The sequence below is a fragment of the Spermophilus citellus genome (genome assembly GCF_964194105.1).
Source record: "Spermophilus citellus genome assembly, chromosome: 10".
Taxonomy (NCBI): Eukaryota; Metazoa; Chordata; class Mammalia; order Rodentia; family Sciuridae; genus Spermophilus; species Spermophilus citellus.
Genome location: NC_138197.1, coordinates 33663838 through 33680529, shown reverse-complemented (window position 1 = coordinate 33680529; position 16692 = coordinate 33663838). Strand labels below are relative to the sequence as shown.

Genomic DNA, 16692 nt, shown 5'->3' with positions numbered 1-16692 from the left:
GGTTATAAAGATTTATCTTATATAGCATACTTATAAGTTGGACCCAGTATTATTTAAATATGTAATGAAATAATGAGCAACCATAACAAAAATATTAATAAAGAGATTATGTTGAAAAAATATTTATGATACAGTATAAAAGAAAGTAGTGAATCAGAAATCAGTAAATGTGTATGTCAATCAAATGGAAAAATGTTCATATATGTTGTACACACTTCAAAAATTGCTGAAAAGACATGTGCCAAAATATTAACAATAGTTAATCTCAATGGTAGAAATCTGTGCTTTTGGGTATTTTATAAAGTTTTTTTAAAATAATAAACATAATTGACTTTTTCTTATTTCAATTTTCATATTATTTCAAATATTCACAGTAGTAGTTGTTGTGCTTTATGGGAGAAAATTAAAGAGTAGAAGAGGAAGATATTAGCTTTTTGTAACTGTGACCAAAATACATGATAAGAACAACTTAGAGGAAAAAGCTTTATTTGGGATCAACATTTCAGAGGTCAGTCTATGGTGAGTCAGCTCCATCACTCTGGCTCTGAGGTGAGGCAGAACATCATGGAGGAAGGGCATGGCAGAGTAGAGCTGTTCAGCTGATGGCAGCCAGAGGATCATGGAAGTTTCCACTGAGATTACAAAGGAAGACTTGAGTGTTCAGACAAAGTGAAGCCATGTTGGAATCCCCACAGGATTCTCTTGAGAGGGCACGCATGAAGTTGTGAAGGGGAAGCAGAATCTGGAATGGAGATCCCAGGGATTGAGATATGCCAGTAATGTGAAATGTCTGCTGAGGAAAGCTGTTGGCTGTAGACGGAGTCAGCCTAAGAAAGAGACCATGTGGATGACAACCAGCAAGGTCATTTAGGTGGGGATGCAGAAGCTCTCTGAAGATTATGTCTCACCACAATGTTACCAAGATGCTGGACATGAAGTTTCAGAAACTAATATCTGCCTGAGTTTTGGTTCCATCCTTTCCTTCTATATCCTTATTCCTCCTTTTTGGAATGGGAACATTTACTTTATGCCATTGTATATTGGAAGTATGCAACTTGTAAGATCAGGCATTAGTGATCAAAAGGAGGCAGATTAAAAGCAGCTGAATAAGACTTTATTGAGCTTTATTTCTGGGAGAGACCCTCCAGTCCAACAGAGTGGGTCCAGGAGAATTGTACCCAGGCTTAGATGGATTAGAATTTTATTGGGCTTAGGGCAGGAAGGGAGGGCTTGGAACAGGAAAGGGAGGTTTTTAGAGTCCCTTGTCCTCCTGTGGTTGGTCAGGGGATCTTGGTGAGGTCCATGTCCTTCCAGGATTCGTCAGGAAATGCCGCTGATTGACAGGTGGTTATGAGGCACCATTACTGGTTGTCTGTCAGCACCTGATTGTTTGTTTTTTCACGTGCATAGTTTGCTTGGTGCTTTGTTTTCTTAACCACCTCAAACCGACCTAATGTCCCAGCCTTTTTGATGATATAGGGTGCTGAATTCCATCTGAATACTTACTTCTTCCTAGGGGTACTTGGGGGAAAGTGATGGCTTGAGTGTTGGTTTGGTAGGGAGGCTACTGTGGGGGTGAAGGAGTATCTGGTTGTAGGTCACTCTGTCAATTTCACCCATGTGATTTCAAGTGAACCTGAGTAGGCAGGGAGCAATAATTAATAGAAGTTCAATTATTAATATAGGAGTGAGAATGGGAGTCAGCCCCATAATGAGGGTTGAGTATAGCAGCCTGGCCAAGGGTCATTTGATTGTTGCTTTTTAAGCTTTTCACTCAAATGATGGAGGGTGTTGGCATTCTTTTTGACCAATCCAGTTTCATTGATATAGTAACAGCATTCTTCCTTCAGGAATAGACAGGTTCCTCCTTTGTCTGCTGTCAGGAGATCTAGGGCTCCATGGTTGTATAGCAAAACTTGGGCAATCTATGTTATTTGCCTTTTCAGTGAAGTGAGTGCGGAGATCGATGCCTCTAACTCTTCCCAAAGTTGTTGTTCAAGCTTCTGAGCAGTTGCTGCATAACCAAGTCCTCCCGCCCCCAGTCTGGAGGCAGCAAGTGAGGAGGCCAGGGAGAGTCCAACTTCTATTGGTAGAAAGGCTGCTTGTCTTGCTCTGGAAAGGGAGGTGGTAACAAGCCATGTTAATTCAGCTTCACTGTACAGAGTTAATTGAGGAACCAAGGTGGAAGGAACACAAAGAGTGAAGGGCATGCTGAGACTTAGATTTTTTGTTAGGGTACCATAGCACCAGAAAAAGAACCCCATCAGAATAAAGGTTGGGGAAGAGCTTCAAATGCTCTGGTCACAGGGTACTGAACCAGAGGAAGTGTAGCAGCAAGAGAAATTCCCTGAAGAGTTATGAAAAAGGGGTACTTCCTGAAAGGCTGGAGAAGGGGATTCTTGGGGTTTGGTTGAGGTATTGAGAGGAAGATCAATGGGAATCACAGTTAAAGGAGTATGAACCAAACCTGTGCAGAGGAAACAGTCTGAAATGTTATTAAATTTGCATAAATTGAGAAGCTGAAGGCTCTGATGTACTACGGCAACCCATGAAAAAGGGTCAACTTTAGGATGGGCAGCTGCATCCAGCTGGTGTTGGAGTTCTTTCTCTTGCTCCTGGATGGTTATGTGAATTTGAGGGGACACTTGTACATAAGTTCTTCAGATTCTGATAGAGGCTGAGGGGAGCTTGGCAAAACTCCAAGAATAAAATTTACCATGAACCCAAGATGCTCATTTCATTTTCCATGGGTTCCAAATAGTTAATTTGGTGTGTGCTCATTTTTTAATAACAAGGCTTATCTAGAAAGCGTGTCTTGCATGAATTATAAGGGCACCCACCATAAGTGTTAGGCCAGCACTTACAAGATTTCTCAGTTTGGTCTGATATGAAATATAGCATTATGTGGGATGAGGTGGCTTGGTTGAATCCAGTAATGATAAGGGTGACCCGTGGTTGCAGCCAGTGGAAAGGCAATCACCTTGACCCATATACTGAGAGTGAGTGGTGCCATCCTGGTGCCATGTCGCTTGGATGTAGAAGCACCATCTGTGCGTTGGGATAGGAACTTGAGAGAGATTAATGATTAGTAAAAGAAGAAGAGGGTTGATGAGAAATCTTGAGTTTGTTGGGCCCCAGCATGGTGGAAGTCCAGGACTGGACATTTGGAACAGGTGTCTTTTTAAGGTGGGAGACATGGCACCAGGGGGAGTGGCCCAAAAGCTTGGCTTCATTGGCGTAGTAAGTATGACTGTATGGGGTTTTGTCTAGCAAGATTCCAATGATTGAGGATGCAGTTCCCAGGGTAAGATTGTGTCATCTGGTTGAAGAGGGTACACTTTGGTTTGTGGTTGTGCTGGGATTGAGGCAGTGGATGGTGCAGGAAGACACAGGTCTGCATGTTCCCTTAGGAGTTTGTGTAGAAGTGTGAGATATGGCAGGTAGAACACAAGGGGATAAAGAGTGATTGGAAAGCATTTATTGATTAAGAAGGGTGCCCATAGAGTATCTCAAAGGGGCTAAAGCCTGAGGGGGCTCTAGGGGCTGCCTGAATTTGGGTGAGGTCTAATGGCAGGAAATTGGGCCAGGAAAGCCTGAGTTCAATAGCAAGTTTAGTGAGATGATCCTTGAGAATGCCATTAACTTTCTCAACCTTACCTGAAGATTGGGGATGGTAGGGGATGTGGAGCCTCCAATTGATGTTGAGGCCTTTGGAGACTAGTTGAACAACCTGAGAAGTGAAGGCTGGACCATTTTCTGACTGGATGGAGGTGAGAAGTCTGAACCGGGGATGATCTACTTGATGAGGATGGAGGTGATAATATTAGCAGTTTCCCTGGAGGTAGAGAAGATTTCTATCCAACCTGAAAAAGTATCAACCAAAGTAAGTAGGTAGACAAGCTTTTTGTGCCTAGGTATATGAGTGAAGTCAATTTGTTAGTCTTCGCCTGACTGGTGACCCCTCATCTGATGTGTGGGGAGTTTAGGTTTGATGCCCCCTTGTGGGGACACTGTAGAGCAGACAGAACAAGTGGAGTGGGCCTTCTGGAGAGTAGTTCTCATTCCTGGGGAGTAAAAGAGGAGTTGTAAAAACTGGAAAAGGGATTTGGGGCCAATTTGAAGAGAGTTATGAATGTCCATCAATAAACTGTAAGCTTGTTGCTTAGGGAGGGCAATTTGATTCCCCAGGAAGATCTGGCCATCCTCCCTGTAATGGCCACCTTGGATTATTAGGTCCTTCCATTCTTGTGGGGAATAGTTAAGTTTAATTGTGGTGGATAGAAATAGGATAGGGGCTGGTGAGAATTTTTTCGTTTGTTCTTGTGCTATGGAGTCTGCTTTGTTGTTTCCTGTAGCTATAGAGTCAGAGGAATTTTGATGTACTCTGCAGTGTATAATGGCCACTCATGATGGCAGTTGTAGTGCCTCTAAGAGTTTGGAAATCAGATTGTCATTGACCACTGGTGATCCCTATGTGGTCAAGAATCAACATTCCTTCCAAATAGCCAAATATGAATGAGCAATTACTAAAGCATATTTGGAATCCATGTATATGTTAACCTGTTTGGAAAGAGTGATAACTCTGAAAAGTGCAAAAAGTTCAGCCTTCTGGGAGGTGGTCCCTTCAGAGGCAGCCATCTTCTAGAACTAAGGCAGTGATGACTATTGTGTATGCATTTTTACATCATCTGTAGCTACTCATTACAGAACTTCCGTCCACAAAAATGGTTAAGTCAGTTGAGGGAAGTGCGTAATCAAAGAGGTCCTCGTGGGGTGATCACAGGTCCTCCAGCACCTTAGGAAAGGAATGCTTAGCATTTAAAGAGGGTGGGGATGGTGGGAGGAGAGTGGCAGGATTGAGGGAAGAAGAAGAACAGAGGGTAATGGTGGAGTTTTCTATAAAAAGAAGATGGAATTTTTGAATTCATGAAGGGCTCAGAAGGGGAAGAGATTTTGATTTAAGAGGTCCTGTAGTCAATGGGTGGGGAATACAGTTATTGGTTGGAACAAGGTAAGTTTTAGGGCTTTCTTAGTTATTTCTGCTGCTACTGCTCATGCTCAGAGTCATCCACAAACCATAGAGTCAAGCTGCTTGGACAGGTATGCCACCGGCTTATAGGAGGGTCCAGTTGGTTGAGTGAGGAGGCCTGTGGTGACACCCTGTCTTTCATCCATAAAGAGGTGGAAAGGATGATTAAGGTTAATAAGAGATAAAGGGGGAGAAGATGTGAGAGTATCCCTGAGCTTGTAAAGTGAGTTGGCTACTAGGTTAGGGGAGGTGAGAGGCTCATGCGGAGGTGTTCTTAGCTGCCTGGTATAAGGGCTTGACCTGATGTGCAAAGTTGGGGACCCAATGCCTGAAAAAGCCAGCCTGACCCAGGAAGGAGAGGATGTAGTCTGCTTTTTTGGGTGGCTGTAGGTCACGGAGAGCTTGAATTCTGTCTGTTTTCAGGCTTCTAGAGGTTGGAGTGAGGAGTATACCTAAATAGGTCACTGAAGAGTAGGCTGGGCTTTGGCTGGAGAGACCTGATATCCTCAGGACCCCAGGAAATTGAGGAGCTGAGCAGTGTGAGTTTGAGAAGTCTTGAGGGATGAACTGCATAAGAGAAGGTCATCCACATACTGTCAGAGAGTGCCATCCTCCAAGTCACAAGCAGTTAGGGTTTAAGCCTCTCCCTGTGGGTTTTGGAGATTGGAAACTTGGGATGTAAAGGAAATTTAGTTTGAGGTTTCAGTTGGATATGGACTTGCTTGTAGTGGGAAGCTATGACCAGCTTGGAGGTGTCCCAGATCAACTAGGTTAGGGGGCAATGGCACGCTAGGTACTGTCAGGTTATTAGAGAGAGTAAGAATTAGAGGTAGAAGAAGATGGATGGTAGTATTCTTGGGTTATTATTAGAGGGTGGCTCCTAATAATTGGGGAACATCTCTGCTTAGGAGAGGAACTGGACAGGATGAAATGACCATAAAATAGTGTGTGTAAGAGTGTCCCTCCAGGGCACAAGGCTAGCTTAGCAGTTTCATTTGGTAGGGAGGGTTTTCCATCAATCCCCATAACTGAGACCTGGGGAGGAAACAGAGGCCCAGAGTGGGCAAGTAAGACAGAATATGTAGCCTTCATGCACACAGGGAAGGTTATAAACTTACTGGCTATCTGGAGTGTTACCCTGGGCTTTGTGAGGGTAATGGGTGTCCTCTAGTCTGGGCTTCTTTAGACTTCTACAAACCCCAGTATCAAAGAGATGGGACCTCCTGGCTGGTCATACCCTGGTGTGGAGGCACAGATGAAGGGCCAGCCATGGGGCAGTCACTCTTCCAATATCCTGTCTGCTTACAGGTGGGGCACAGCCTGGAGAGGGGGCCATGTGTTTGGACATTGGCAGGCCCAGTGACCTTTGCATCCACATTTGAAGCAAGCCCCTGGTGGAAAGCAATGCTGGTTCCCCCATGAAGATTTTGCTGGAGCCATAGGCCTCAGGGCTGCTGCCAAGGCCTGGGTTTGGAGTGTCACCTTTTTGTGTAATTGAGCCTTCCTGGCTAGTTCAGCTGATTCCTCCTGGGTATTATCGACTTTAAAGGCCATTTTCACCAGATCTCAGATAAGGGTCTTAGAGCCCTCCTTAGCTCCTTTGAGCTTTTTTTTTTTTTTTTTTTTTTTTTTTTTTTTTTTTTAAATATCAGGGGCTGATTGAGTAATGAAATGGGTTACTAACATTGTAGCCCCAGAGGGAGACTCATGATCCAGCTTAGAATATTTGGTGAGGGCCTCTGTAAGGGGGTTGAGAAATAAGGCTGGATTCTCATCTGGATCCTGCATGATTTCTCTTAGCTTATCAAAGTTAGCTACCTTATTGGAAACTGTCTGCATGCCTGCTGTAAGATATTGGACCATGTGAGTGCAGTGATGATGATCTTGTAGGATATCTTGGTAGTCCCAGTTGGGTTTGGTTTGGGAAATGGTTGCTTCACCTGAGTGGAGAGTTATATGTGTTAGATGCATTTGATCAGCGTGATTATGTGCAGACTGCTGGATGCGGGTTTACCCATCCTCCTTAAGGGTTGAGGAGAGAACAACATAGATGTCATGCCAGGTAAGATTGTTAGCCTGAGAGCAGTATCAAAATTCTTTAATATAAGTAGAAGAGTCAGCAGAGAAGGATCCAAGGTGCATTTCAATCTGGTAAAGATCCTGAAGTGATAAACTATACTACAGAGCAGTAGTAACAAAAACAGCATGGTACTGGCACCAAAACAGGCTGGTAGACCAATGGTACAGAATAGAGGACACAGAAACTAACCCCAAAAATTACAACTACCTTATATTAGATAAAGGTGCCAAAAGCATACACTGGAGAAAGGATAGCATCTTCAACAAATGGTGATGGGAAAACTGGAAATCCATATGCAACAAAATGAAATTAAATCCCCATCTCTCACCATGCACAAAAGTTAACTGAACATGGATCAAGGATCTAGGAATTAAACCAGAGACTTTGCATCTAATGGAAGAAAAAGTAGGCCCATCTCCATTACATGGGGCTAGGCCCCAATTTCCTTAATCAGATGCCTATAGTGCAAGAATTAAAACCAAGAATCAACAAGTGGAAGGAATGCAAACTAAAAAGTTTTTTTTCTCAGCAAAATAAATAATATGTGAGGTAAATAGGGAGCCTACATCCTGGGAACAAATTTTTACCCCTCAGACATCAGATAAAGCTCTAATCTCTAGGGTATACTAAGAGTTCAACAAGATAAGCACCAACAAATCAAATCATCCAATCAATAAATGGGCCAAGGACCTGAACAGACACTTCTCAGAAGAGGATATACAATCAATCAACAAATATACAAAAAAATGCTCATCATCTCTAGCAATCAGAGAAATGCGAATTAAAACTACTCTAAGATACCATCTCACTCCACTAAGAATGGCAGCCAGTATGAAGACAAACAACAAGCGCTGGTGAGGATGTGGAGGAAAAAGGTATACTCATACACTGCTGGTAGGACTGCAAATTGGTGTAGCCAATTTGGAAAGCAGTTTGGAGATTCCTTGGAAAGCTGGGAATGGAACCACCATTTGACCCAGCTATTCCTCTTCTCAGACTATACCCAAAGAACCTAAAAATAGCATACTACAGGGACACAGTCACATCAATGTTTATAGAAGCACAATTCACAATAGCTAAACTGTGAAGCCAAACCAGATGTCCTTCAGTGGATGAATGGGTAAAAAAATGTGGCATTTATACACAATGGAATATTACTCAGCAATATAAAAAGAATAAGATCATGACATTTTCAGGGAAATGGATGGCATTAAAGCAGATTATGCTAAATGAAGTTAGCCAATCCCCAAAAAGAAATGCCAAATGTCTTTTCTGATATAAGGGGGGTGACTCAAAATGGGGTAGGGAGGGAGAGCATGGGAGATTACCACTATATAGGGAATAGGGGTGGGAGGGAAAGGGAGGGAGAAGGGGAATAGCATGGATGGTGGAAGGAGACCCTCATCATTATACAAAATACATGTATGAAGATGTGAATTTGGTGTCAACATACCTTATATACAGAGATATGATACATTGTGGTATAAAAGGTGAATTAAGAATTGTAATGCAAAAAAATAAAGCTCATGTAAAATGGTATAATTAGGTGTGAACATACTTTATATACAGAGTTATGAAAAATTGTGCTGTGAATGGATAATTATGACTGTAATGCATTCCACTATTGTCATGTATGTAAGAAATAAAAATAAATTTAAAAAAAAGATCCTGAAGTGAGAATGGGAAATGTACTTGTCAATGCTTTGATGCCAGCCACTTCCTGAGAGGACAAAGAAGCTTTGGGTTAGCTGGTAAGAGGGCCTGGTGGGACCAGGTGTGGGCACTGACAGGAGAAGAGAGGAGTGAGTGGGTGGAGAGATCCATTGAGCGGGAGGGGGAAGGGTTGTATCAGTAGAAGAGGGGGCAGAGGAATCATGACTGTAGGAGAAAAGGAGAGAGAGGAGGGGAGAGGAATGGAGGGGGAGGGTTCTGGAGCAGGGGAGGAGGAGCTGTGGTAGTTGGAGGACAGGAGGGTGCCACTGTGAGAGGGGAGGAGGGAGAGGATTGACCTGGGTAGGGAGGGGGAAGACAGGAAGGTGGCCCTGAGAGCAGTTTGGATGCATCTGAGAATGAGGAAGGAGATGGAGAAGAACAATAGGAAAGGGGTTTGTGATTTTCCCTAGCAAGGAAGACTTGAGCAGTAGAACAGGTAGAGAAGAGGGTGGGATGGGAGCAAATCTCAAAAAGCCTGAACGTAAGGGACTTCCCTGTCTGTTAACAGAAATTGACCAAATCAGTGAGGATTTGAAAATCAAAAGTTCCTTCTGGGCACCATTTTGACCCATTGTCTAAGTCAAACTGGGGCCAGATCATAGTGGAGTGAAAGACCAGGTGCTTACAGCACAGGTCTTGAGTGAATCCTAATTTGGCAAAATTGGAATATAGACAACCCAAAGGAGTTTTGGAGTCTAAGGAGGACTTGGCATTTCCTCTGATCTTCTGGCACCCTCAGGGGTGGGTGGGAGCAAAAAGGGTGTCCTAAATTCTTATTGCCCTCACCTGAGAAACAGATAAGGGCTGGGTAGGGGTTGAGGTGTTCCTGCAACCTCCTGGGGCACAAATGGATCAGGATGGCTCACACAAGGACTGGGGACATCTCCACAGTTCCCAGGGCCTTCAGCAGAACAGGTGGGGGTCTATGGCATGTGCATGACTTACAGCTAGACCCCCCCTCACCCAGGACTGAGAGGGGCTGGAAGATCAGGAGAAATGAGGGAATTTACCCCATTTCTGTTGGCCTGGATGAAAGGAGAGGAAAAAAAGAGCTGCTTAGAAATTTCCTGGTTAATTTGAAGGAGAGGGTGGACCTCAACCCCTATGCATTGAAGAGGGCCCTCCCTATGGGGAGGGCTGAAAATCCCTCCGAGGTTTTGGCACCAGATGTGAGGTCAGGCAACAGTGATCAAAAGGAGGCAGATTTAAAGCAGCTGAACAAAACTTTATTGAGATTTGCTCCTGGGAGAGACCCTCCAGTCCATCAGAGAGGGTCCAGGAGAATAGTGCCCAGGCTCAGCCAGATTGTAATTTTATTGGGCTTAGGGCAAGAAGGGAGGGATTGGAACAGGAAAGGGAGATTTTTAGTGTCCCTTGTTCTCCTAGGATTGGTCATGAGATCTTGCTGAGATCCATGTCCTTCCAGGATTGGTCAGGAGACCCCACTGATTGACAGGTGGTTATGAGGCACCATCATTGCTTGTCTGACGGTGTCTGATTGTTTGTTCTTTCTTGCACTTGGGTTGTCCAGTGCTCTGTTCCATTAGCCACCCCTTAACATAACTTACTTTTGATTTTTACAGAGGCTCACAACACAGTTTGTCTTGAGTCTCAGAGGAGACTTTGGACTTGGTCTATTGGGAAATGGGGGAACTTTGAAAACAATGGAGACTTTTGGAGATGGACTAAATGGTTTTTCCATTGTGAGACAGACATGAAGGTTTGGGGACCAGGGGCAGAATGTTATATTGTGAATATGAGATGTGCTCTGAAAAGCTTATGTGGCAATTCAGGAACAGTTGTAGATAAAATAGTTATGAGAACCATAAACAAATCAGTGGATTAATTAATATATTGGTGGATTAATAATTAGAATGAATTACTGTTTGGTAATCAGGTGTGATGTGGCTGAAGTAATTTGGTCACTGAGGCATGCCCTTTAATTAAACACTTTTTATTAACATATTTTATTTATTTTTTATTTATTTATTTTTGATTATTTAAAACATTACATAGCTCATGATATATCATCTTTCATACATTTGACTCAAATTGGGTTTTTAACTCCCATTTTCACCCCAAATACAGATTGCAGAATCACATCTGTTACATATTCACATTTTTACATAATGCCATATTAGTGACTGTTGTATTCTGCTACCTTTCCTATCCCCTACTATCCCCCCTCCCCTCCTCTCCCCTCCCATCTTCCCTCTCTACCTCCTCTGCTGTTGTTCAATTCTCTCCCTTTATTTTCCCTCCCCCTTGCCCCTCATAACCTCTTATAATTTTATGTATCCTTGAAGGTCTCCTACCATTTCCATATGCTTTCCCTTCTCTCTCCCTTTCTCTCCCCCCATTCGTCTTTGTTTATTGTAGTCTTTTCCTCATGCTCTTCCTTCCTGCTCTGTTCTTAGTTGCTCTCTTTATATCAAAGCAGACATTTGGCATTTGTTTTTTAGGGCTTGGCTAGCTTTGCTTAGCATAATCTGCTCTAATGCCATCCATTTCCCTGCAAATTCTGTGATTTTGTCATTTCTTAGTGCTGCATAATACTCCATTGTGTATAGATGCCACATTTTTTTTATCCATTCATCTATTGAGGGGCATCTAGGTTGGTTCCACAGTCTAGCTATTGTGAATTGTGCCGCTATAATCATTGATGCAGCCGTATCCCTATAGTGCGCTCTTTTAAGGTCCTCAGGGAATAGTCCGAGAAGTGCGATAGCTGGTTCAAATGGTGGATCCATTCCCAGCTTTCCCAGGAATCTCCATACTGCTATCCAAATTGGCCTCACCATTTTGCAGCCCCACCAGCAGTGTACAAGTGTACCCTTTTCCCCACATCCCCGCCAACACGTATTGTTGTTTGACTTCATAATGGCTGCCAATCTTACTGGAGTGAGATGGTATCTTAGGGTGGTTTTGATTTGCTTTTCTCTGATTGCTAGAGATGGTGAGCATTTTTTCATGTACTTGTTGATTGATTGTATGTCCTCCTCTGAGAAGTGTCTGTTCAGGTCCTTGGCCCATTTGTTGATTGGGTTATTTGTTATCTTATTGTTTAATTTTTTGAGTTCTTTCTACATTCTGGATATTAGGGCTCTATCTGAGGTGTGGGGGGTAATAATTTGTTCCCAGGATGTAGGCTCTCTGTTTACCTCTTTTATTGTTTCTCTTGCCGAGAAAAAAACTTTTTAGTTTAAGTAAGTCCCATTTGTTTATTCTTGTTATTAACTCTTGGGCTATGGGTGTCTTATTAAGGAATTTGGAGCCCAACCCCACAATATGTAGATCGTAGCCAACTTTTTCTTCTATCAGACGCAGTGTCTCTGATTTGATATCTAGCTCCCTGATCCATTTTGAGTTAATTTTTGTGGATGGCGAGAGAAAGGGATTCAATTTCATTTTGTTGCATATGGATTTCCAATTTTCCCAGCACCATTTGTTGAAGATGCTATCCTTCCTCCATTGCATGCTTTTAGCCCCTTTATCAAGTATAAGATAGTTGTAATTTTGTGGATTAGTCTCTGTGTCCTCTATTCTGTACCATTGGTCCACCTGCCTGTTTTGGTACCAGTACCATGCTGTTTTTGTTACTATTGCTTTGTAGTACAGTTTGACCTCTGGTATCGCTATACCTCCAGATTCACACTTCCTGCTTAGAATTGCTTTTGCTATTCTGGGTCTTTTGTTTTTCCATATGAATTTCATGATTGCTTTGTCTATTTCTACAAGAAATGCCATTGGGAATTTGATTGGCATCGCATTAAACCTGTAGAGAACTTTGGGTAATATCGCCATTTTGATGATGTTAGTTCTGCCTATCCATGAACAGGGTACATTTTTCCATCTTCTGAGATCTTCTTCTATCTCTCTCTTTAGGGTTCTGTAGTTTTCATTGTATAAATCTTTCACCTCTTTTGTTAGGTTGATTCCCAAGTATCTTATTTTCTTTGCGGATATTGTGAATGGAGTGGTTTTCCTTATTTCCATTTCAGAGGTTTTGTTGCTGATATACAGGAATGCCTTTGATTTATGCATGTTGATTTTATAACCTGCCACTTTGCTGAATTCATTTATTAACTCTAGCAGCTTCTTTGTAGACCCTTTTGGGTCTGTTAAGTATATTATCATGTCATCGGCAAATAGCGATAATTTAATGTCTTCTTTTCCTATTTTTATGCCTTTAATTTCTTTTGTCTGTCTAATTGCTCTGGCTAGTACATTGAGAACTAAATTGAATAGAAGTGGTGATAGAGGGCATCCCTGTCTTGTTCCAGATTTTAGAGGGAATGCCTTCAGTTTTTCTCCATTTAGGATGATGCTAGCCTGAGGTTTAGCATATATAGCTTTTACAATGTTGAGGTAAGTTCCTGTTATCCCTAGTTTTTCTAGTGTTTTGAACATAAAGGGATGCTGTACTTTGTCAAATGCTGTTTCTGCATCCATTGAGATGATCATATGGTTCTTGTCTTTAAGTCTATTGATGTGGTGAATAGCATTTATTGATTTCCGTATATTGAACCAGCGTTGCATCCCAGGAATGAATCCTACTTGATCATGGTGCACAAGTTTTCTGATATGTTTTTGTATTCGATTCGCCAGAATTTTATTGAGAATTTTTGCATCCAAGTTCATTAGAGATATTGGTCTGTAGTTTTCTTTCCTTGAAGTATCTTTGTCTGGTTTTGGGATCAAAGTGATGTTGGCCTCATAGAATGAATTTGGAAGAGCTCCTTCTTTTTCTATTTCTTGAAATAGCTTGAAAAGTATTGGTATTAATTCTTCTTTGAAGGTTTTGTAGAACTCCGCTGTATACCATCCAGTCCAGGGCTTTTCTTGGTTGGTAGTCTTTTGATGGCTTCTTCTATTTCTTCCTTTGTTATTGGTCTGTTTAAATTGTGTGTGTCTTCCTGTCTCAATCTGGGCAAATCATATGCCTTAAGAAATTTATCGATATCTTCACTATCTTCTATTTTATTGGAATATAGGGTTTCAAAATACTTTCTAATTATCTTCTGTATTTCTGTAGTGTCTGTTGTGATATTGCCTTTTTCATCCCGTATGTTAGTAATTTGAGTTCTCTCTCTTCTTCTTTTTGTTAGCATGGCTAAGGGCTTGTCTATCTTATTTATTTTTTCAAAGAACCAACTTTTAGTTTTATTAATTTTTTCAATGGTTTCTTTTGTTGCAATTTCGTTGATTTCTGCTCTAATTTTACTTATTTCTTGTCTTCTACTACATTTGCTGTTGTTTTGCTCTTCCTTTTCTAGGTTTTTGAGGTATTGTGTGAGTTCATTTATTTGTTGGTTTTTTCTTGTTTTGAGGAAAGAACTCCAAGAAATGAATTTCCCTCTTAAAACTGCTTTCATTGTGTCCCATAGATTCCGATATGTTGTGTCTGTATTATCATTTGACTCTAAGAATTTTTTCATCTCCTCCTTTATGTCTTCTATAACCCATTGATCATTCAATAACATATTGTTCATTTTCCATGTGATGTAGGATTTTTCCTTCCTTCTTTTATCATTGATTTCCAATTTCATTCCATTATGATCAGATATGGTGCATGGTATTATCTCCACGCCTTTATATTTACTAAGAGTTGCCTTATGGCATAATAAATGGTCTATCTTTGAGTAGGATCCATGTGCTGCTGAGAAGACCGTGTATCTACTTGATGGTGGTTGATATATTCTATATATGTCAGTTAAGTCTAGGTTATTGATTGTGCTGTTGAGTTCTATAGTTTCTTTATTCAGTTTTTGTCTAGAGGATCTGTCTAATGGCGAGAGCGGTGTGTTGAAGTCACCCATAATTATTGTGTTGTGGTCCATTTGACTCTTGAACTTGAGGAGAGTTTGTTTTATGAACGTTGCAGCTCCATTGTTTGGTGCATACAAATTGATGATTGTTATGTCTTGTTGGTGGATGGTTCCTTTTAACAGTATATAGTGTCCTTCTTTATCCTTCTTGATTAACTTAGGTTTGAGGTTGATTTTATTCGATATGAGTATGGCCACTCCTGCTTGCTTCCGAGGGCCATGTGAGTGGTATGATTTTTCCCAACCTTTTACCTTCAGCCTGTGTATGTCTTTTCCTATAATATGAGTCTCCTGAAGGCAGCATATTGTTGGATTTGTTTTTTTGATCCAGGTTACTAGCCTATGTCTCTTGATTGGTGAGTTTAGGCCATTAACATTTAAGGTTACAATTGAGATATGATTTGTACTTCCAGTCATGCTTCTTTATTTATTTATTTTAGTTTGGCTAGTTTTACTTTTTGGTTATTTTCCTCCCCCTTTACTGAGATACCTCCTGCTGTTAGTTTTGGGCACTATTTTTCAATTCCTCTTCTTGTAGTGTTTTGCTCAAAATGCTTTGCAGAGCTGGTTTTCTTGCTGCGAATTCTTTTAGCTTTTGTTTATCGTGAAAGATTTTAATTTCATTGTCAAATTTGAAGCTCAATTTTGCTGGATACAGTATTCTTGGTTGGAATCCATTATTTTTCAGTGTTTGAAATACATTGTTCCAGGATCTTCTCGCTTTCAAAGTCTGTGATGAGAAATCGGTCGTTAACCTAATTGATTTACCCCTGAATGTAATCTGCCTCTTTTCTCTCGTAGCTTTTAATATTCTCTCCTTGTTCTGTACGTTGGCTATCTTCATAATTATATGTCTTGGAGTTGGTCTATTATGGTTTTGAATGTTTGGGGTCCTGTAGGCTTCCAGGATTTGGCAATCCATTCCATCTTTCATCTCTGGGAAGTTTTCTAGAATTATTTCATTTAATATGCTGTCCATTCCTTTGGTTTGAATCTCTGTGCCTTCTTCTATCCCGATGACTCTCAAATTTGGTTTTTTTATGACATCCCATATCTCTTGAATAGATTGCTCGTGGGATTTAAGCATCTTTTCTGTGTTGACTATACTCTTTTCAAGTTGATAAAACTTGTCTTCATTATCTGATGTTCTGACTTCTACTTGATCAAGTCTATTTGTAATATTCTCGTTTGAGTTTTTAATTTGGTTTATAGTTTCCTGCAATTCTAGGATTATTGTTTGATTTTTTTTAAGATCTCTATCTCCTGGTAGAGCTCGTTCTTTGCCATTTGAATTTGTTTGTTTAATTCATTTTCAAAATATACTTTTATTGCTTGGACTTGCTGTCTCATGTCTTCTCTAATATTCCTTTCCATTCGAGTTAGGTATGCCTTGAGTTCTTTCCCTATCCCTGCTTCTGATGTTTCTATGTCCTCCTGTAGAATTGAGTTGTCTTGCATTGTTTGTAATCCTTTTTTCCCTTGTTTTCTCATGTTGTCTACGTTACTTTCCAGCTCTATTTGATTGTCGTGTTTCTGCTCTCTTCTATAGATTTGTTTTGTTTCTGTATTACTCTGATGTCTCTCCTTTGTGTTGTTAAACTATGCCTGCTAACGTGGATTCCGCTGGGAAGGAATTCCGACGTCCGAGCTCCAGTGAGGACACTACTGTGCTATGACGGGCCCCAGTCTCCTTGCCTGGGTGTCCTAATGGGGGTGTGTGACTGGACTGTCTCTGTTTGGTTTCAGCTCCCAGGCGCGGCAGGCGGGCGGTCTCCAGCCGCCCAGTATCACAGGCTGCGGGCAGGTGATCAGTTGCCAGCGGGCGGGCGTTCTCCTACCGCCCAGTTACGCGGGCAGTGGGTGAACTGTCGCTGGCGGGCCTGCAGTTTCCAGCTGCCCAGTCACGAGGGCCTTGCCTCTAGTCCCCTGGTTTCTCCTGCTAGTCTTGGTTTCTCCTGCTAGACCAGATTTCCCCTGAGTGATGGTTCCCGGCAGTTCAAACTGTACTCTGGGCCTGCCGTTTTTTGGGTGTGGAGGGTGGC

At 41.7% G+C, this 16692-nt stretch overlaps 1 protein-coding gene across 1 annotated transcript in view; it reads left to right on the top strand.

Annotated features, from left to right (window-relative positions):
- LOC308658004 (C-type lectin domain family 4 member A-like) overlaps nucleotides 1-16692 on the top strand; it is a 29533-nt gene that overhangs the window by 826 nt on the left and 12015 nt on the right. The gene's annotated exons all lie outside the window — the stretch shown is intronic.